At 41.3% G+C, this 22,883-nt stretch overlaps 1 long non-coding RNA gene across 1 annotated transcript; it reads left to right on the plus strand.

Moving 5' to 3' along the window:
- Positions 1–6,195: 6,195 nt before the first annotated feature.
- Positions 6,196–21,839, plus strand: LOC117195870 (uncharacterized). Its single transcript, XR_007479637.1, has 3 exons — positions 6,196–10,751; positions 11,928–13,632; positions 21,150–21,839. It is a non-coding gene; the product is annotated as an uncharacterized LOC117195870 (long non-coding RNA).
- The last annotated feature ends 1,044 nt before the right edge of the window (positions 21,840–22,883 follow it).

The following is a 22,883-nucleotide window of genomic DNA, read 5'->3' on the forward strand; positions in this document are numbered from 1 at the left end:
TTCAGCTATACCAAGAATGGACTAATGCATATGTATAAAAAAGAAGATGTACGTTTGGTGCTGTGTGCACAGGGAATAGGTAGGTGCTCATAGCTGATAAAATGGCTGTGAAAACTTATAAGGTACCTTTTCATTTTTCACTTCTCTCTGGCATTGTCTACATGCAGGCATTGTGTACACTTTTGTTCTTTCATAATTCCAGTGTGGTTGCCCCACTATCAAGGATCGAACCATGCTCCATGCAGCAAGAAGGAGCATGTGTGAATCTCATAGGACATAATAGAGGTTTTGATTTGAAGCCACTCCTTTTCAACTTGGGAGACATAATGCTCCCCTGATCTTCTCTTTCCATATCATTGGTCAGAATTCTATCGCATGGCCACTCTAAGAAATACACGTTCTGTAGCACATGTGAGGAGATATTTGTGAATGGCTGATGTTACCTGAACTCTTTCACAGAGCCTGACCCAAAGGATATTACAAATGGTTAAATGTTTGAATTCAGGATTGTGTGGCTGGTACCCAAAGGAGTGCTTTGTAGGGGACTTTGGCTTCATTTGGGCCAGTTCCCTTCCTCTGTTGTGTGTGAGTCCTGGTGTCACCCCTTGAAGGGGCCGTCACCTGACAGGAGAGGTGATGATGTTATTGATGATGATGACTTGCATTTCTTTAAACTTGTTAAGAATAAAATAGCTTCTAGTATAATTGTCCCAGAAAATTGTGTTTCTGTTAAAGTGCTTTTTATCTTATTTTTTAAAACAGGCAGGGAAGGGACTAAATGGGTTAAAAGAATATGAACTCTGAAGGTTAAGTTTCTGTTGGGCAGGTTTAGGAAAGACAGTGAGGGGAAATGCCCCAGAGACAGGGAGAGCAGTGCACACAGGGGGCTCCTTCCCCAGCCCCACCCAGATCTACGCCCTCAGGAGGCTGTGTCCAGGTCTGTCCTACCCTGGGTCCTCCCCTCCCTGCACAGGTTACAGGAGATCAGTGTTGGGCTGGCTGCTCCTCCCACACCTCAGCGGCAGATGGTCACATTTTGCTGAAACCCAAAAGCAGATGTGCGGGAGCAAAGACCTCTATGTTTTGGAGTCTTTTTTTTTTTTTTTTTTAATTTTGGCTGTGCTGGGTCTTAGTTGCGGCATGTGGGCTCATAGTTGCGACATGTGGACTCTTAGTTGCAGCATGCGTGTGAGATCTAGTTCCCCGAGCGGGGATCAAACCCGGGCCACCTGCACTGGGAGCACAGAGTCTTACCCACTGGACCTCCAGGGAAGTCCCCAAGTCTTTTTTTTTTTTTTTTTAATAGAAGTGTAGTTGATTTACAATGTTGTGTTAATTTCTGCTTGGAGTCTTAATTTCTCATTAAATCCTGCACTTCATAAGCCATGTCATCTGGCACCCTGCTTTCCATTTCTGCAGATCCAGTATTTGTACAAGTTCAAAAATGTAAATAAACATGTATGTTGTGAAATGATTACCACATTCAAGCTAATTAACATACCTGTCATCTCACTTACTTCCATTTTTTGCTGGTGAGAACACTTGAATACACTCTCCTAGCAAATCTCAAGTATAATATACCCTATAATTGTTTCACCAGGCTGTACTTAGATTTCCAGAATTCATTCATCCTGCATAACTGAATTTTGGTACCATTTGAGCAGCATCTCCTGTCTCCCCCATAGCAAGTTCCAGACAGTCAAGATTCTGCTGTTTTATGAGCTGGTCTTCAGTATAATTCCACATATAATTGAGATAATACAGTATTTTCCTTTCTGTGTTGGCTTATTCCACTTAGTATAATGTCTTTCAGGTTCATTCATGTTGTCTCAAATGGAAGGATGTCCTTTTTTTTTTTTCCAGGCTGAATAATATTCATCCTCTATATCACATTTTTTATTTATTTCTGCTAGACACCAGGGAAACAATAATAGGATGACATGTCAAATTTCTAGATGCCTAAATTAAATACAAAAATAAAACAAAAATTGGTAACATCAAATTTTACTGAGAATGGGGAGGAATTTTTTAAAAATTTTTATTGGAATGTAGTTGCTTTACAATGTTGTGTTTCTGCTGTAAAGCAAAGTGAATCAGCTATACGTAGACATATATCTGAGAATGGGGAGGAGTTAAAATTACCATGTACTGCTGATGGAACTATAAAAATACAGCCAGTTAGGAAAACTGATTGGCTTTTACTTATAAACCTAAAACTTTACCATATTAGGAAGGAAATAAAAGTGTACATAAAACAATGAAAACTCTCTGAACTTCTAAGACACCCTTCCTTTCTGTATTCCTCCAGCCACCTATAGGTAGCTTCTTTTTTTAAAAAAATATTTATTTATTTTATTTATTTTGACTGCGTTGGGTCTTCGTTGCTGTGCACGGGGTTTTCTCTAGTTGCGGTGAGTGCCGACTACTCTTTGTTGTGGTGTGAGGGCTTCTCACTGTTGTGGAGCATGGGCTCTAGGCTCCTGGGCTTCGGTAGTTGTGGCATGTGGGCTCAGTAGTTGTGGCTCGCAGGCTTTAAAGCACAGCCTCAGTAGTTGTGGCGCACGGGCTTAGCAGCATGTGGGATCTTCCCGGACCAGGGCTCAAAGCCGTGCCCCCTGCACTGGCAGGTGGATTCTTAACCACTGCGCCACCAGGGAAGTCCTATAGGTAGCTTCTATTGTATGCAAACAGTTTTTTAAAAATCAATGATAGGGAAACAGAAGAAGAGACAAAAAGGTGAATCCCAGTATCTACACCCTCATGGTTATTATGAGCCTCCTAGTGCCAAATTCCCAGGGTATTATGAAGATTAACTCCCATAAGAGCTGTGAGGTTTCCAAAACAGTGCACCATAAACTACTTGTAAACACAGAGTAGATGCTCAGTAGTCATTGCACTAATGACTATATACATGTTGTTTTCCAAATAGAGACTTTTTCAGATGTTATAACCTTTATTAGCCTTCTGTAAACCTTAAAGTGCCAGCCAAACATGGGATCCTTTAAGACCATGATGGTGGCTTTTAGTGAAACCAACAGTAGCTGTCTTGAGATAAGGTGGTTGGTGGAAGGGGCTGAGGTGTGGTGTGCCTGCTTTCTCTAGTGCTACTAAAAATGGGTCTGGGGAGCAGCAGCAGCACGAGGAAGAAGCTTGTTAGAGCTGCCAATTCACGGGCCCCACTTCAAGCCTGCAGAATCACAGTTTCTTCCGTGGGTGCTAGAATGCTTTGTATGCATATTAAAGTTTGAGAGGCAAGATTTACATAAGTGCTTATCACTCTAGACTTACAATAAAGATGACGTGGCGAGTTTCAGTTACTACTATTACCTGTGACCTCCTTCACAGAGTCTGCCTGAGAGCACATGTTTAAGAATATGAAATGTACATGACCTACAATATTATATTTGATTCAGGTGTACAACATAGTTTCAGGGGAACAACATAATTTATATAGATTACAAATAAATTTGTTTTAATTACGTGTTCCAGGCAGTTCCAGGGTGAAACCAAGGTTATGCAAGAGGGCTCTCAGATATTTTTGTGGTGTGAGAGTTGAGGTCAGCCTTCAGTTCAAGGAAAGGGAATAGAGCCTGTGTGGTGCGTCAGGTGTCTGCAATCCACGTTCCCCATTGCTGCTGCAGAATTAGTGGCTGACTGTGGAAACAGGACAGGAGAAAATCATGTTTTGGTCTCCACGTAGGAACTCATTTTTTTCTGAATCTCTCAGGTGACAAAGGATAGGAGAGTGTGGCCTTTTCTGCATTTCAAGGTCATCCTGCCTCTGAGAGTGGGGATAGCAGATGAAGGGGCTGTGTTGATGTCCTCAAAGAGGTACAGGTGGGCTTCTCTGGTGGCGCAGTGGTTGAGAGTCCGCCTGCCGATGCAGGGGACGCGGGTTCGTGCCCTGGTCCAGGGAGATCCCACATGCCGCGGAGCGGCTGAGCCCGTGAGCCATGGCCGCTGAGCCTGCGCGTCCGGAGCCTGTGCTCTGCAATGGGAGAGGCCACAACAGTGAGAGGCCCGTGTACCGGAAAAAAAAAAAAAAAGCTATTATATAGTCAGCACAAATGAGAAATGAAATCATTTCAAGGAAATAGGGATTTGTTGATGCAAAGAAAATCTTCACGATGTTTCATCTTGTTCTCATTTCTTGAGTTGATCTGCATCTTTCACTCTAGATCAGTGATCATTCTAGATGTTTATAAAATGAAATAAGATATTGTTGCCCACATTGTAAAATCGGCTATCCATTCCTTATTTTTGATTGAGTACTACTTGGAAGTAGAGTTAAGGATCTGCAAATTAGAAATGCTTCCTAAGTGTTTTAAAGGGGCTGTCAGGAAATGCTATTTGGTGAAGTAATTTTCTATAACTTATAGTGTCCTCTCTTCTCTACTGAACACAGTCCTGTATTGGAAAGTGTAGAATTCCTGGGATGAGTCATGTTCCTTTTTTTTTAATAAACAGTTCTTGCTGTCTCTAAGCTGAACCTGGTCACCTGTTTTGAGCAAAGGAAAGAGCCCTGGGATGTGAAGGAAAGGAGACAACAGTTCCTACACCCAGGTAGGCGGGAATGAATAAAGCAGAGAGCACAGGTATGATGTCCAAAGATGAAGGAGGAAGCTAGGCTTTAAAATGTTATTTAGGAAGCTTTGCTTCAATGGAAATTATTTTGAGAAGCCTAGGTTTATGTGTCTTGCTGTCATAAATGGTGGACCTTTGAAATATCATGCTTATTGAGATAGATTAACTTACTGAAATCTTTTCAGTAAACAGTGGAAAAATGAGCGTAGGGTCACTACAAAGAACACAAGATGTTTCAACTGAATTTCAAGAAAACAGCACATGGGAGGCCACAATTCATTAGAGATTTGGTGTATGGGAAAATGGCCTTTTATAATTTGTAGAAGGAAGATTTTCCTGTGTTATCCCCTTTGTTGACAAGAAAGAGGTTTCAAGATGGACTCCTGAACTGGAAAATACATTTCTTTTATTTTAATATTTATTTGGTTGCCTGGGTCTTAGTTGCAGCTCGTGGGCTCCTTAGTTGTGGCATGTGAACTCTTGGTTGTGGCATGCATGTGGGATCTAGTTCCCTGACCAGGGATTGAACCTGGGCCCCCTGCATTGGGAGCATGGAGCCTTACCCACTGCGCCACCAGGGAAGTCCCTGGAAAATACAGTTATAGAGGAGTTTTTCATTAAATTTGGAACAACATAGAAGGCAGAATAGATGAATCTATTTTGTTTAATAAAGAGTCTGATTATTTTTGAAAATCAAGAAATGGTCAAGTGCCTTCCAGATAAAGTAAAAAAGGAAATAAACTCAAACAGGTAATCAGTTAATACAACTATTTGTAATTAAATTATAAACTTTTATAAAATTTTAAATATTAAGTAAATATTTTATTTTGAAATAGTTTTAGAATTGTAGAAAAGCTGCATAGATAACAGAGAGGTCTCAAATATGTTTTCATTCCGTTTCCTCTATAGTTACCCTTGTATATTACCATGCTGCATTTGTGAAAACTAGGAAACTAGTTACTTTACTATTACTGTACTCCAGATTTTATTTGCATCTCACCAGTTTTTTTTTATATCTTTATTGGAGTATAATTGCTTTACAATGTTGTGTTAGTTTCTGCTGTTTAACAAAGTGAATCAGCTATATGTATACATATATCCCCATATCCCCTCCGTCTTGAGCCTTCCTCCCACCCTCCCGATCCCACCCCTCTAGGTCGTCACAAAGCACCGAGCTGATCTCCCTGTGCTATGCAGCAGCTTCCCACTAGCTATCTATTTTACATTTGGTAGTGTATATATGTCAGTGCTACTCTCTCACTTGTCCCGGCTTCCCCTTCTCCCGCCCCGCCCCCCCGCCTGTGTCCTCAAGTCCGTTCTCTACGTCTGCGTCTTTATTCCTGCCCTGCCACTAGGTTGATCAGTACTGTTTTTTTTAATATATATAAATTTATTTATTTATTTATTTATTTATTTTTGACTGCGTTGGGTCTTCGTTGCGGTGCACGGGCTTCCTATTGTGGTGGCTTCTCTTGTTGCGGAGCATGGGCTCTAGGCGCACGGGCTTCAGCAGCTGTGGGACATGGGCTCAATAGTTGTGGCTCTCAGGCTCAGTAGTTGTGGCACACGGGCTTAGTTGCTCCACGGCATGTGGGGTCTTCCCAGACCAGGGATCGAACCCGCGTCCCCTGCATTGGCAGGCGGATTCTTAACCACTGTGCCACCAGGGAAGCCCCAGTACCGTTTTTATAGATTCCATATATGATCTCACCAGTTTTGACCCTGTGTCATTCTTCTCTTCCAGGACCCAGTCCAGAACACTACAGTACATATAGTCGTCACATGTTCTCTGTCTCTTCTGCTGTATTAACACTCTTTCAGTCTTTCCTTGTTTTTCATGACCTTGGCAAGTGTGAGGAATACTGATGAGGCCCTGCTTAGAATATCCCTGAAGTTGAGATTGTGATATGTTTTCCTCATGATTAGAATAAGTGAGATGTGGAACCTTTCTCCAGAATAGCTCATCATGTCATATCATTTGATAATTGACTTAATTTATCATTAAGTTGGTGAATCACTTGTGTAAAGTATTTGCCAAGTTTCTCCAATGTGGAGTGACTGTGGTTTTCTTTTCCATATTCTCTTCTTTGCCAGGAAATTACTAAGTGTTTTTCATACTCAACGTGGGGCTGGGGCGAGGGGAGTAAAATAAGCTTCCCTATTAGAAAAGAGGAATAACTCCATATATTAGTCATCATTTTTAGGTAAGGAATATATTTCTCTTCTCCATTCATTTCTATAGTTATTTTTCTAACGTTGATATGGAATCCTATGTATTTATTGAATATTTTATATTACCATTCGGTACATTTATTACCATTTATTTTGTTGTTCAAGTTGATCTACATTTGGCCATTTGGGAGGTCTTTCAGTTTAGCTCTCCTTCCCCTTGATGTGCCACCAGACTTTTGATTTGAGCCTCTATAGGATCTTCCAGGCTCCTGTGTATTTCCGGTTTCCACAGCCAACTCAGTAATTCCTGCTTCCTTCACATGAGACTCTGACTTTTACTTTTGGGATAAAGTAAAAAAAAAAAAAAGGAGTCTCTCAAAACTCTTCAATAATCTCCTTGGAAATAACTAGACTAGGAGGTTGTAGTTTTTGGTAATTAACGACGAGGGTAAAATTTTTCACAAATACCCTCCGTTCCCCAGAACTGTTCTCTCATTGCATACTTGCCGTACTGCAGGGAGATGAGGTCCCACAATCACAAAAACGCACCTAGGTTTATGACTGCCGCCTTCCAACATAAGTACTGGCTGTCTTGACCACACTGAGCCCACCATTCTGGCACAGAAAGGAGTCCGGTGACAATTTTTTCTTTCAGTCTGAAAGGATGACTGTCCATGGAAGGAAGCTTATCAGGAATTTAGGTACGTGCTCATGTCAGAAAAAGTGATTCTTCAGAATTTCATTCCGGTCCAGTGCCAAAGCCACACAGGAAGATGAAATAATTCTGAAGCTTGAGCTGAACTAGCAAAGAGAGATTGAGATTATAGTTCCTACATCAATCCGTTATGCTTCGAATGTAATTAAGTGTAATTCGCAATGACGCTCGCCGTAAATCACAGGGGATTCTTGGTGTTGAATCCAAGTAACACTTCAACCGGACATTTAATATAATCTTTTAATATACTTTTTAACGTACTCTTTAATATACTCTTAATTGGTTTCAACAGATTGAAACCAATCTATTGTTCATATTAATTACTGGAATCAGAGACTAAATTTTCAGGATTACTGCAGGTATATGCCTGTAACACCACGTGCTTATAATAAAGAGTAAGATGAATGTACGTAAACCATTATGTCCTGTGCAGAAATGATGTATCCAAATGGTGGTTGCTGGAACAGAAATGTGTTCTCTAACTCAGGGTGTATGAAGTGCTTTAATGGAGACAGTGAATTTTTTCTACTGCAAATGTCAATGGTCTGTTCATTTTGATGAGATGGTCTTCCCTCTTGAAGAAAAGGAGTCAAGCCTTAAGGAAATATAAATATATAATAATGAGTTTCAGAGAACAGAAGTCAGGCTCAAATGTATCTTGTGATATTTGCTCTGTTTTAAAAAGTCTACCAACAAAAATATATGACTCCAGTTTAATAAAATGCACCCGACTTTACACGAGAGGTTCCATTTTTGCATAACTATCATGTATGTTAAAATAAAATAAAAGGCAAATCTCTCCTCATTGCTAATAGTTTTACTTCACTCTTGCATTAATAAATTGATAAGCATATGATGTAAAATTAGTGATATTTTTCTACCCTACACAATTTTATTAATATTAGTGATTCATAACAACTACTTTAAGGCACACTGTGACATTCAACAATTCCTGTTAGGTGGAATTACATTTTGTTCAGGCACAGAAGCAAAGAAGTCTTTCTGTAACAGCCCTCATATTAAGCCCGTCTTGCGTTCACTAAGTCCAACTTGGTCATGTGGCAGGTTTCTGTAGTATTGCAATGAGAGCATCTACATTAAGTTAATCTCTAAGTCTTTTGCATAATTGATATTGGGCTATGAAATAAATCTTTATACCTAAATGGAAACTCATCAGTACTCAATAAAATAAATTACCACCAACTTAAACTATGATGACAAGTTAGGATACCAGGTAAATATATACATAAGCTATTGGAAGAACACAGCTAACTAGATTTGTAAGTACATCATAGTGGTTAACTATGCTAGGTTTGTTACCAGAAAAAGGATTTGGGATTCTTTTATGCTTTATTTCATAACAGAATCACCATCTTATTGGCTGTAGGACTGTTATTATTCCCTGATGTTTCACGTTAGGTGCTCATGATCTGATCCATGTTTCTATGGTTTTCATCTTGAATAGGCACAGGCAGCAGGTTCAACACATCCAGAGGACTAACGTCTCCCTTAGATTCCTCCTGCCCTGGATCTAGAGCCACCCAAAGCATTCCAGTCTTGATGAGCTCTTTTGTGTCTTTGCAACCCTCTCTTCCCTATTTCACATTTCTCTGGCTCCTTTTAATAATCCCAGCTGGGGGATGGTGAAATCTGCTGCGTTGATTACTATCTGTTTCTTGACTCTAATCCCCTTCATTCTCTTGATTCATAACTGCAGAGAATCCAGACTTATTTTTTTTTTTTGGCCATGCCACACAGCTTGCGGGATCTTAGTTCCCTGATGACCAGGGGTTGAATCTGGGCCGTGGCAGTGGAAGCGCCAAATCCTAACCACTAGCCCACCAGGGAACTCCCTTTATTTTTTTTTATAATAATTAGAGAATTTCCTAATCTTGTGAGATATATATAAATTGATTGTATTTGTACATTGGTCAGTTTTTAATTTATTCATCCTCTGTAATTCCTAAGTATAATTATTAAACTGTCATTTACAAGAGAGTGGCATATAAGGCAATTTTATGCTGCAAAAGAAGCAATAAATCATAATACAACTGTAAATGCATTATCGTGTGATTAACATATAAATACCTATGTAAATATCACTTTATTAATGCTTGTAGTGGAACTTCAGAATCTAGGCAGTGTTAAGCAGAAGTCTCTTAAATAATCTGGGGATTAGAGAGGAGTCTTGACTGTGCAATTATCTATCTGAAATAATACATTTTCCTAGAAATAAACTCACCCCGAATTGTAGGAAAAGCTGCATGAAATGAAACAGCATGTGAGATGGCCATTCAAAATATACAGGGATTGGGCTTCCCTGGTGGTGCAGTGGTTAAGAATTCGCCTGCCAATGCAGGGGACACCGGTTTGAGCCCTGGTCCGGGAAGATCCCACATGCCGTGGAGCAACTAAGCCCGTGCGCCACAACTACTGAGCCTGCACTCTAGAGCCTGCGAGCCACAACTACTGAGCCCACGAGCCACAACTACTGAAGCCCGCGCGCCTAGAGCCTGAGCTCCGCAACAAGAGAAGCCACCACAGTGAGAAGCCCGTGCACTGCAACGAAGAGTGGCCCCTGCTTACCACAACTAGAGAAAGCCCGTGTGTAGCAACAAAGACCCAATGCAGCCAAGAATAAAAATAAATATATAAATATATATATATATAGGGATTATATATATATTCAGTATATAACTGAATTCCCATTAGGATCACATGATCAGTATTAAGAACTAGCATCACGTGTGTGCTCCCCAGAGAATCTGTCTATTGGTCCTGTGGGAGCTTCAGTGTTGCTTTAATTAAGTGCTCCAGGTGATTCCAAAGAGAGATCAGGGTTAAGCACATGGTCTTCTGGGTACACTTGTGAGAGCTGAGGCAAGGCTTTAGTCTAAGGAGAAGCAACAGTCTGCTCTACAGGGGTTTGGAAGGGGAACGTTAGTGCAGCCCACACACCCTGTGTTAGCAGTATTTTGGGACATTTATGAGGAGACAACATGTGTTGACAACAAAGAACAAATTCACAGCTGGTCTCCATGTAGGAGCTGTTTGTTCCTGACTCTCTCCTTAGACAAAGGACAGGAGAGACTGGCCTTTTCAGGACTTCAAAGTCGGCTTTGAAAGTTTGGCCTGTGGATATGGTGGGAACAGATGAAGGAGCTGTGCTGATGCCACAGAAGGCATATTCTCAAGGTGCTGACCTAATTCCTCAACATAATATTGATGAGAAAACGACCCAGAGCAGGCAGAAGAAGAGGAGAAAATGGCAGCTTCTCAGGTAAACGTCCTGTCCTGGGTCAGAGGCTGCGTCCTCTTTTCCTCCTGAAATGCCGTGGATTGAGAACATACAAATCATTAAGTCTCTACTGACTTCTTGCCTAGTGAGGTGGTTTTCAACTACTTATGTTTTTTATTCTGATAGTCACGATCAGCTCTTTAAAATACTCTCTTCTGTCCCAGAGCCTTTTCTCCTCTGTCTGCATCCAGTCTCCCTATAGAGCATGAAGAATTATCACCATGAATTAATAACTTTCAAGTATTGAAAATATTCCCTTAGTGAGACATCAACAAGGGAAAGTATTGGCATCCAAGATTCCCACTGGGATGGAGTTAGGTGTTGGGATTTTAGGGAAGTAGGTGAAAATGTGGTGATTACTTTAATCTGGATACAATATTCTATTTGAAACAGGATTGAGAAATTGCACATATAAACAGGATGACCGTAGTAATCTTGAATCCCTCATAAAGTTTTGAAAAAAAAGTAGGAGAGGCAATTTATATGTTGTTAAGAAAGGCTTGCTATTTACATGAACTTTTAGGAATAGAGCATATGGGAGGTTTATATGGATTGAAATTTGCATAAAACTGACATTTTTCATGATCGATTCAGGTTATGATTTCCTTATTTTTGCCAAAAATGCCCAAGCAGTGATATTGTGTCCTTTGTGCTTCAGTCATCCTATCCAGTAGCACTGAGCTAGAGCTATCAGGTAGAGCGCACCTGAGACCACTGACCTTTACTGGTTCAGGTGCTTTCTTTGAGATTCCATCGCTGAGAAGTTCATGTTTTTTCCATTTATCTTTAATAAAGGTCTTAGAAATAGTGAAGGATGAGCATAATCCACTTCAGTTAATGTGGTAATGCCATTTCTTTTTAGTTTCCCTTTGCTTGTCGTTGGTTTTGAAATATGAACTCTCAACTGTGTTGAGTAGAGATACTGAGAGTTGAGTCCAGCCTGTGGTTCAAGGAAATGTAATGGAGTCTGTGTGGGTGCGTCAGGGCCGTGCATCCCACATACGCCATTGCTGTAGCAGCATTCCTGGCTGACTGTGAGACAGAAGGGCGTATGAAAACAGGGAAGGAGAATATCCTTGGTCTCCATGTAGGAGCGCATTTCTTCCTGAATCTGTCACGTATTAAGGGAGAGGGGAACGTGGTCTTTCTGCATTTCAGGGGCCTCCTGCCTCTGAGAGTGGAGGTAGCAGGTGAAGGCGCTGTGCTGATGCCCTCAAAGATGTACAGGTGCCATATATCTACATAATATTGCCTGAGAAAGGAACCTAGAAGTGGAGGAGGAAGAGGAAGAAATGGCAGGTTCTCAGGTAAAATCTGTGACCCAGGTCAGCGGCTGTGTCCCCTTTTCTTGCTGAAATCCCATGTATTTAGAACTTGCAAACATTTACTTCTCTACCTCTGGTGGTCCTGCCTAACAAATTTGTTTTCAATACTTTTCTTTTCTTCCTAATGATAGCCAAGGTTAGATTTTTAGGATATTCCTCTCTTACATCCTATCGCCTTCTCTCCTTTTCTCCATCCAGGCTCCCTTTAGAGCATAAAGAATTCCTACCACGTATTACTGATGTGCAAATGTTGAAAATGTTCCCTTTTTGTCCTATCAACTTGGGGATGTGTTGATACACAAGATGCCCGCTTAATATGAGGTTGGGTCCGGGGATATGAGTGAAGAAGGAGAATATGTGATGTATACGTCCTGTCTGGTTGCAGCATCAGACTATGCAGACAAGGATAATGAAAAAGCACCAATAAAGCTGATTGCTATATGGTCCAGAATAACCCAAAGTTCTGAAAAAGAGAGCTCCCAATTGCCTCAAGGAAAGACTTACTATTTAAAATACACAAGGGTACAGGACATGAGAGTTATATGTGGTTTTAAATGTGCTTAACCCTGTTCGTATGATTCATGTTTTTCCGTTTGCTTTTTTGCAAAACTATCCCAGCAATGATGATGAAGCCCATGTGCATTGGTCAGCTGATAGCAATTTGTCCCATTAAAACGGATGTTAATTTTGTTCACTTGATTCAGGGGCTGTCTGCCAGATTCAACTGGAAAGCTAATAATTTTCCAATTATCATTAATAGGGTCTTGGAGGGATTTACTGAGAGATGTGTATAAACCATTGCATTTCATGCGAATACTCCCCCTGTCTACTTCATTTCCCTTTACTTGTAGATTGCTTTGGAAAATGAAGCCTCTCATTTTTGTTCAGGCTTTTGGTAGTAAATGTTCTATAAATTTCCTTTTTATTCCACTGTCATTTCACAGTAATTCTCTTATTTATGACTTATTGTATCTTCAGGAAAAGAACACAAGAGTCCTATAGTATATGTTCAAGTATCCTAAAATGCTATAATATAATCAGCACAAATAAATGAAATCATTTCAAGGAAACAGGGATTTGTTGATGCAAAGAAAGTCTTCACGATGTTTCATCTGTCATTCTCATTTCTTGAGTTGATCTGCATCTTTCACTCTAGATCAGTGATCATTCTAGATGTTTATAAAATGAAACAAGATATTGTTGCCCACATCGTAAAATCGGCTATCCATTCCTTATTTTTGATTGAGTAGTACTTGGAAGTAGAGTTAAGGATCTGCAAATTAGAAATGCTTCGTAAGTGTTTTAAAGGGGCTGTCAGGAAATACCATTTGGTGAAGTACTTTTCTATAACCTACAGTGTCCTCTCTTCTCTATTGAACACAATACTGGACTGGAAAGTGTAGAATTCCTGGGATGAGTCATGTTCCTTTTTTTAATAAACAGGTCTTGCTGTCTCTAAGCTGAACCTGGTCACCTTTTTTGAGCAAAGGAAAGAGCCCTGGGATGTGAAGAAAAGGAGACAACAGTCATACACCCAGGTAGGTGGGAATGAATAAAGCAGAGAGCACAGGGGTGATGTCCAAAGATGAAGGAGGAAGCTCTGCTTCAGTGGAAATTATTTTGAGAAGCCCAGTTGTATGTCTCTTGCTGTCACAGAGGTACTTATCCTGCTCCACTCGTATCCTGCTCCTAAATCCTCGAAGGGTTTTCCTTTTTCTTCAGTGACCTTCCATGGCAGTCAGAGTGAGAGCCAATCAGAGCCATGGCCTCTGAGGGTCTGCATGTTCTGACTAAAAATTCCATTGCTTTTGGGGACCTGGGAAAATTTGTGCACATAACAAGGTTCTTTTATGGAGTTTATGTGAGTTTCTCCTCCCTTGTCTTTGGAGGTACTCGTCTCCTAGAGACACGTACACATTCCACTATAACCCTGGGAACATGAGATAGACTGACCGTCCCCCATTCAAGTCTATGTAGAGAAGGCTTCCCCATGGACCAGACCCTGTACTAGGTCATCAGAAATGAACCTGGGAGCCTCACAGTGTTTACCCAGTCTCGGGGTTTAACCTGGGCCACTTCATTAAGATCCTGGGCCCTGCCAAAGACTAATTGACAGAAGCTATGGGGGTAGGACACAGGGGGTGGTAGTTCTAAAAAAATACACAAATGATCCCAGTGGGGAGTCAGGCTGAAAATGACTTTGGGGAACATTGCTCATCGGAATTTCACGTCTATACGAATCACTTACGGATCCCATTAAAAACAGATACTGGGGCCCACACTCAGAGGTTATGACTTTCCAAGTCTGGGATGGAGGTCCTTAATTTGCACTTTGAGCGACCACTGAAGTTGCTTCTCCCAGACCTCATTTCCCCCAGCATTAATCTAGAGAAATCAAGGAAGCACTTGAGTGCCTTACACCCAACCACCCTATCTGAACACAAATACGGCTTGTTCCCAGTGAAGACCACTCACAACTTCTGAAAAGATGACATTCTCTGCTCACCACTTCCAAATTGAGTGGGGACTAGAGAAAGCAGTGGGGTCTGAGCAACACTGTTACGGGGAAACAACATTTATTCATTCACGAAAGGAATGTTTCATGAGGACCTACTATATGCTCACAGGCATGTGGGGATGCGCTGTGTTCAAGACACTGTGCTAACATCCTCACATTATGAGAGTTGACTGTCGTAATCTGCTGGGAAGTGGGGATTCTATGTTCATCTTTCCCAGGAGGATTTAGATGTCGGGCTTGCCTTTCTGGGAGTAGAGATGATCTTTTTCTCTTTTCGTTCATTATCACTGATGATAAAGATAAAATCTACCCACCAAATTTTAAGTCTTTTGCTCTCCTTTATCTGAGTCTGAGTATCAAAAATTGTGAATGCCAGGTCCATTCACAAAGGTGGCAGAGTTTTCAGGAACTCTGGTCTCTGAGCTGCTCTAAAAAGCATGACCAAAGGCAGAGCCATGGCAGGACTTTTTTTTTTGGTTGCTTAAGTGGACATTTAATTAATTTATTTATTTTTGTTTTGGGTGGGGGTTTGGCTGCATGGCTTGTGGGATCTTAGTTCCCCAACCAGGTATTGAACCTGGGGCCTGGCAGTGAGAGCTCGGAGTCCTAACCACTGCACTGCTAGGGAATTCCCTAAGTGGTCATTTTAAACAGAATGAACTGACATTCACTATTATGCTCTGCAAGTCTGATTTTGAAAGAGGGACTATATTTTGGGTGGGAATTCTGAAGCAGCAGAGCTGTTCCCACAATGTTAAGCCCGAAGCATGAAACAGGAATTTGTGGCATCGGATGGGCTGCTCTAGAGGTGGGACTGACCGGCGCCTTATGCGTTTGTATTACTCAGGGTGATTCTGGGTGGCCAGTCCCTGATTCCAGCCTGCTCTTGGGTCGTATGCATTGTTAGAGGTACTAGATTCAAGTCCTTATGAGTTTCACCTGCATTCCCTGTGTGTGCCTGTGTGAAGGTTTGGGCTAAAGAAGAGGCTAAAAACCCCAGGGGGAACAACACAGGTCAGAGGGAGAACTGGTCTGTGCTACAGATTGTGGTACCAGCTTGCCTGAACTGCGAACTCAGGTGTGTGGGCACCATTAAAATGGAATTCAAGGCTGGCGATCTTGAGCCCTGGGCTGGTGAAGGATGTTTTGGCCCTGGGAGGGGCGGGTGTGTGCCAGAAGTCCTCTGTGCACTGCTCAGCACGTGGTGGGAGACTCTGCCGGTGCAGGCAGTGTGGTGTTACTATCAAGGGTGCAGTCTGGTCAAGTGAGGGCACAGCTGTGCTGGTGTGTTGTTGGCGTGAGTGAGTGGGGGCAGGGAGAAGCGGGGAGAGACTTCACCCTGAGTCCTCAGGCCACGCTGCACCTGAGCGAGGTGTTTAGGGACTAGATGAGGAAAGTGCTCAAAATGAAATGCGGCCCTGTGTGTTAAAATGTTAATTTACGAGCATTCCAGTTTTCAAGTGTTCATTTGAGCCGACCTCTGTTCAGTTCCAGCAGCCTCAAATCAAAGGTGGTTAGGAGCACTTTATCTGTAGGAACTCAGAGAGGGGTTTTTCTAAAGAAGACACCACATCAAAGCAAGGATAATAATTGATTGTATCTTAACCAGTCACCTTGGTTTGGGAAAGCCTTGCTGGTAGTGTGTGACTGGTTGTTCTTAATTTATGTTCTCAGATTAACGTGCCTTGACTCTGAATTAAGTTTTGTTTGCTTAAATAGACTACCAAAGTATGAGAGTCATCTCAGCCTAATGGCCTCCTTGTTTAATTACTTTAACACTGGAAACACAGTAGGTGGGATATTACACTTTTCATCCATTTGCAAGGTGATTTAGCAATTGTCCACCTAACGTAGAAATGCACAGTCACGTTGGTGCAACGGTTTCATGTCCCAGAACTATCCAGGTAAGCCACATGTGTAGAAATCAGAGATCCACATTCTGTGATAGCAGGACAAAAACAGATGCGTCTATGTAAATGCATAACTAAGGAGGGTTTCAGTAAAGGCTTTTTATTCATAATTACCATGGAATATGATGCTGTGTTTTGGGGAATGCAGGAGATCCATTTCTACTGGTGAGAAAATAACACCTTCATATATCATTAGTTAAGGAAAGCAGTTTGATTGACAGAAAGTTTGATTTGACAATATGTATGTCAGTATTGAAGCATGTACATAATATTTTAGTGTTTGTGTGTGTATGGATGTATATTATACAAATTCAAATGTAGTTTTTTACACATGGAAATTGCATAGGAAGGAGGATATATTTGGAACTGATGATGTTACATGGAGATAAAATTTTATTGCTTCTGGGGGTGGTTAATTAATGTGCATTTTTACTTGATTTTGTTTAACTATTTTATAGTTTCATATTTTATAATGTTTATTATTTTATAATTAAATTTGTCCTTATGTGTAATAGTTTTCTATCACTGCCGTAACGTATGACCACACACTTAGCAGTTTAGAAAACATTCTACGGTTCATAAGTTAGAAATCCAGTGGTCTTGGCTGGGCTTTCTGTTTACGGTCTTACAAGGTCAAAAATCAGGGTCTCCTGAGGCATAGGTTCTTATCTGCAGCTTCCAGGGGGAGATTCCACTTCCAGGACCATTCAGGTGCTAGGCAGAACCCATTTCATTCTGGTGGCTTCCATGTGAGCCCTCCATGGTCACACCTTGCATCCGGTGTCCCTAAAGGAGAGAAGAAACACTGTGTCATTGTTCACTCAATTTTTTTTCTCTAATCCTTTAGTGTGTATTCATTTGAAGGGATTATCACAAGTATTTTATGTAAGCAAGGTTATTACCTCAAGGTCTCAAACTAGAAACTATTCACAATTAGGTTATGATTTGAATGCAAATCATGGAATTAGTGAATAGGAGAAAAAGTTAGTGACCCTTAATCCACCTGCTGCAACTACCATCACCCTCCTCCATCCCTCAAGTCCACCATCCTCTATTCCTCATTGTGACCTCAGTCTCTCTGCCTCTGTGACCTTTAAATATCTCTATAAGGAATTCTTCCCCTTCTAGGCTTCTTTATTGCTCTCCCATGTCCATCCTGTGCATTTTAGACCTCCATCCCCATGAAACCTCTATCCCCCAGATTCCAGAGCTCTCAGCCCAACCTCCTCCCCTTCTACTGCTCCCAAGCCTTTTATCCTTCATACCCTCCTTCTCTCTTGCCCTTTATCCTCCTCTCCTTCCAGTGACTTCAGCCCATGTCTCATGTCCTGTATGTCTAATGCCCTCAAATGTTCTAGTCGTCAGTTATCTAGTGTCCTTAGTTTCCTCACGACCCTGCACCCATTTCCCCCAACCCTATAATTCCTGACTCTGCAATTTCCTCTGCCATTTTTTTGAATAGTTGGAGAACAGGTGTTAACTGTTCTCTAAATGTTTGGTAGAATTCACTTGTGAAGCCATCTGCCTGGACTTTCATTTGTTGGAAGGTCTTTTTGTTTTTTAATAACTGATTCAATTTCGTTACTGGTAATTTGATTATATTTTCTATTTCTTCCTCATTCAGTCTTGGTAGATTGTACGTTTCTAGGAATTTCTCCATTTTTTCTAGGTTGTCCATTTTATTAGCATATAATTGTTCATGGTAGTCTTATGCTCATTGGTGTTTCTTTTTCTTTTTGAGTCTTTTCTTTTCCTTGATGAGTCTTGCTAAATTTTGTTTATCTTTTCAAAGAACCAGCTCTTAGTTTCATTGATCTTTTCTATCGATTTTTAATCTCTATTTTATTTATTTCTGCTCTAATCTTTATGGTTTTTTAAATTTTATTTTACAAACTTGGAGCTTTGTTCCTTTTCTCACTCCTTTGGGTGTAAGGTTAGGTGGTACATTTGAGATTTTTCTTGTTTCCTGGTAACTTGTGTCACTGTAAACTTGCCTTTTAGAACTGCTTTTGCTGTGTCCCATGGAGTTGGATTGTTGTGCTTTCATTTTCATTTGTTTCTAGGTATTTTTTAATCTCCTGTTTGATTTCTTCAGTGATCAAAATCTCACAGCATTTGTAGTCTCACAGCATTGTGTTTGGAAAAGATACTTGATATGACTTCAATTTTCTTAAATTTACTGGGGGTTGTTTTGAGGTCTCGCATGTGATCTATCCTGGAGAAAGTTCCATGTGCAGTTGAAAAGGAAGTGTATTCTGTCGCTTTGGGATGGAATGTGCTATACATATCCATCTAGTCTAATGTGTCATTTAAGGCCAGTGTTTCCTAATTGATTTTCTGTCTGGATGATGTGTCCATTGTTATAAGTGGGGTTTTAAAGTTCCCTACTTTTATTGTGTTACTGTCAATTTCTCCCTTTATGTCAGTTAATATTTGCTTTATGTATTTAGGTGCTCCTATGTTGGGTGCATAAATACTTACAATTGTTATATCTTCTTGGATTGATCCCTTGATCATTATGTAGTGTCCTCCTTTGTCTCTTTTAACAGTCCTTATTTTAAAGTCTAATTTATTTGGGAGTTCCCGGGTGGTCCAGTGGTTAGGACTTGGTGCTTTCACTGCTGTGACCTGGGTTCAATCCCTGGCTGGGGAACTAATATACCACAAGCCGCATGGCCAAAGGAAAAAAAAAGCCTCTTTTAAAAATCACTTAAAAGTTCAAATACACTGGTATGTGGAGCATGAAACACTTATTGGGATATACTGAAAGATGCAAAAAACTAAAAATAGAACTACCATGTGACCCAGCGATTCTATTCCTGGGTGTATATACAAAAAAAAACCACCCAAAAACACTATTTCAAAAAGTTAAATGCACCCTAGTGTTCATAGCAGCACTATTTACAGTTGCCAAGATTGTAACCTAAGTGTCCATCAACAGATGGTTAAAGAAGATGTGGTATGTATGTACAACACAATACTACTCAACCATGAAAAAATGTGATTTGCAGCAACATGGATGGACTTGGAGGGCATTATGCTAGGTGAAATAAGTCACAGAGAAAGGAAAATACTGTATGATGTCACTTATGTGGAATCTAAAAAATACAACAGATGAGTGAATACAACAAAGAAGAAACAAACTCACAGATACAGAGAACAAACTAGTGGTGACCAGTGTTGAGGTGGGAGGTACAAACTATTGGGTGTAAGATAGGCTCAGAGATGTATTGTACAACCCGGGGGAATAGCCAATATTTTATAATAACTGTAAATGGACAGTAACCTTTAAAAATTGTATAAAAAATTTAAAATTTTTAAATAAATAAGTTAAAAGCTTCAATATTCTCAAAGAATATTTGAAAAGAGCGATATGCTTTTCTCTAATTTTTACCTTAATCAGTGCACTTTAAAGATGTGAGAAAGTATAAATATGTAAGGGGGATGGGTGGGAGAGAACAGACTCTGGCATCACAATTTATAACACGCACACATTGACACACAGTAAACAAAAAATTCTGATCTGTTGATTCAGTTATAATGTGCTTTATTAACATAGATCACGACTTCCTTTGTGAATCATCAAATATGCATTCATGGCATCATTTTCAAAGGCTTCTGTCCATTCTCAACACAAAATGTTAATCCACCCTCCGTTGCTGCCTTTGGTTTATTTTCAAACAAATCTGTGATGCAAACAACTTCATGCTCTGGATCTTTGGGGGTAGGGAGTCTCAGCTCACCTGAGGACAGGTGGTCATGCCCTGCTCTCAGGTAGTCCTGTGGGTCAAGTGGGCCCTGAGAGGAGAGGGGGCTAAAGGATCTGAGGACTAAGGGTACCTTTGGGTGGATTTCTACGGGCCACCCCTCACACAACCCTAAACCCACCATGTGATTTCCACCAACCCAGCAGCCTCTCCCGTAGGCAACAGCAAGGCCACATCTATTCCAGGAGGGGCTCAGCCCCTAGGAATCAGGCCCAGGGAACCTGCACTTCTGGAAGTTCTTAACCCAAACTTTCATGCTACTCAGTGGTCTCAGGTGCGCTCTACCTGATAGCTCTAGCTCAGTGCTACTGGATACGGGTCTGAGGAGTAACATCTGCACCAACAACAAACTTGTTAAAGATGCCATTTCATAAGCTTCACAGGAGAATCATAATCTAGAGTGGGGCCCTGATTCCCCCCAAATTTGTAAGCACTTTAAATCTTTGGAAGAAATGTTTGCTACGTGGCTCCCATGCAGTTTCCCACTAGTATTACATGATGAGTATTTAGCAATAACATCACCTGTGCCCTCCCCACAGAGTCTATCAATCTGCGTGGGAGCATCTGCATTGTTTTAACTCCAGGTGATTCTAAGGTTAGGCCCTGTTTAAGCGCGAGGGCTGCTGGGTTCATTGGTGGGCGTTTCTTCCAGTCTTTCGTCCTTTTGCCTTTGAGGAGGCATCAGTGTCTCTTCTACATGGGATTGGAAGGGGTAGGGCCGTGTAGCCCACTTACGCTCTGCTGTAGCAGAGTTTTGGGGCCTGTGTGTAGGGGAGAGCACACGTAGACAGGAAAGAGAAACCGCACAGTTTGGTCTCCATGAAGGAGCTCATTGTTCCTGAATCTCTCTTTTTCAAAAGGTTGGCATATCAGCGTTTCAAGGTCCTTTTGCCTGTGGGCGTGGTGGGAACAGGTGAAGGAGCTGTGCTGACGCCACAGAAGGTATATTCTCAAGATGCTGCCCTGATTCCTCAACATAATACCGATGAGAAAACAACCCAGAGCAGGAGGAAGAAGAGGAGAAGATGGCAGCTCAGGTAAACGTCCTGTCCTGGGTCAGAGGCCGTGTCTGCTTTTTCTCCTGAAATGTCATGGATTGAGAACCTGCAAACGTTTCATTTTCTACTTCTGATGTTCCTGCCTAGCAAGGTTGTTTTCAGCTACTTGTTTTTTCCTTCTTATGATAGTCAGCTCTTTACAATACTTCTCCCCTGTGTTCCAGAGCCTTTTCCCCATTGTCTGCATCCAGGCTCCCTACAGGGCATGGAGAATTCTCACCATGAATTAACGACCTTCAACTATTGAAATCATTCCTTTCTCACCATGAATTAACGACCTTCAACTGTTCAAATTATTCCATTTATGAAAGATCAACATGGGAAGGCATTAATATCCCAAACTCCCTCTGGGATAATTTCAGATGTTGAGATATTAGTAAAGAAGGGGAAAGTGGAATGATTAATGTACGTCTGAATGCAACATCAACTTAGCACCACAGGATTAACGCACTTTTTTTTTTTTTTTTTTTTCGGTACGCGGGCCTCTCACTGTTGTGGCCTCTCCCGTTGCGGAGCACAGGCTCCGGATGCGCAGGTTCAGCGGCCATGGCTCACGGGCCCAGCCGCTCCGCGGCATGTGGGATCTTCCCGGACCGGGGCACGAACCCGTGTCCCCTGCATCGGCAGGCGGACTCTCAACCACTGCGCCACCAGGGAAGCCCTTAACACACTTTTAAGTGGGATGGCATTAGTGGTCCAGATAACTCAAAGTCGTAGGGGAAAAAAAAAGTAGGAGAGATTTGCTCTCAAATCTCAATATACAGGCTTCCCTGGTGGCGCGGTGGTTGAGAGTCTGCCTGCCGATGCAGGGGACACGGGTTCGTGCCCCGGTCCGGGAAGATCCCACATGCCGCGGAGCGGCTGGGCCCGTGAGCCATGGCCGCTGAGCCTGCGCGTCCAGAGCCTGTGCTCCGCAACGGGAGAGGCCACAACAGTGAGAGGCCCGCGTACCGAAAAAAAATAAATAATAAAATCTCAATATACAGTATTGATAAGAAAGACTATTTAATTACACTATTAGAGTCAGAGAACATGGGAGGTATATGTGGACTGAAATTTGCATAAAACTGACATTTTTTCATGATCGTTTCAGATTATGGTTTTCTTATGTATTTTCGCCCAGAATACCACACAGTAGGGATAATGTGTCTTGTGTGCTTCAGTCACCTGGTAATGATTTGTCCCATTACACCTGACGTTCATTGGTTCAGGTGCTTTCTGCAAGATCCCTCTGCTATGAAGTTTCTATACTTCTTTTATCTTTAGTAAGGGTTTGGTGTGATTCACTGAGAAATGTGCATAAACCGTCATGGTAAATGTGGAAACTCCAATTTTTTCTTAGTTCTCCTTTGCTTGTAGTTTGCTTTGGAAAATGAACATTGTCCCCTTTGTTTATTAAAGATATTGGCTTTTTAAGTGGAGGTTGTAATCAGTCAAGGCTTGTTCTTGTAAATTTCCATTATACTCTGTGCTCATGTAACAGACATACTCTTTTTTTATCACTTCTCTGTATTTTCCAAAATGTTTACCAGAATC

This window comes from Orcinus orca, chromosome 10, assembly GCF_937001465.1.
Source record: "Orcinus orca chromosome 10, mOrcOrc1.1, whole genome shotgun sequence".
In the NCBI taxonomy this organism is placed as follows: Eukaryota; Metazoa; Chordata; class Mammalia; order Artiodactyla; family Delphinidae; genus Orcinus; species Orcinus orca.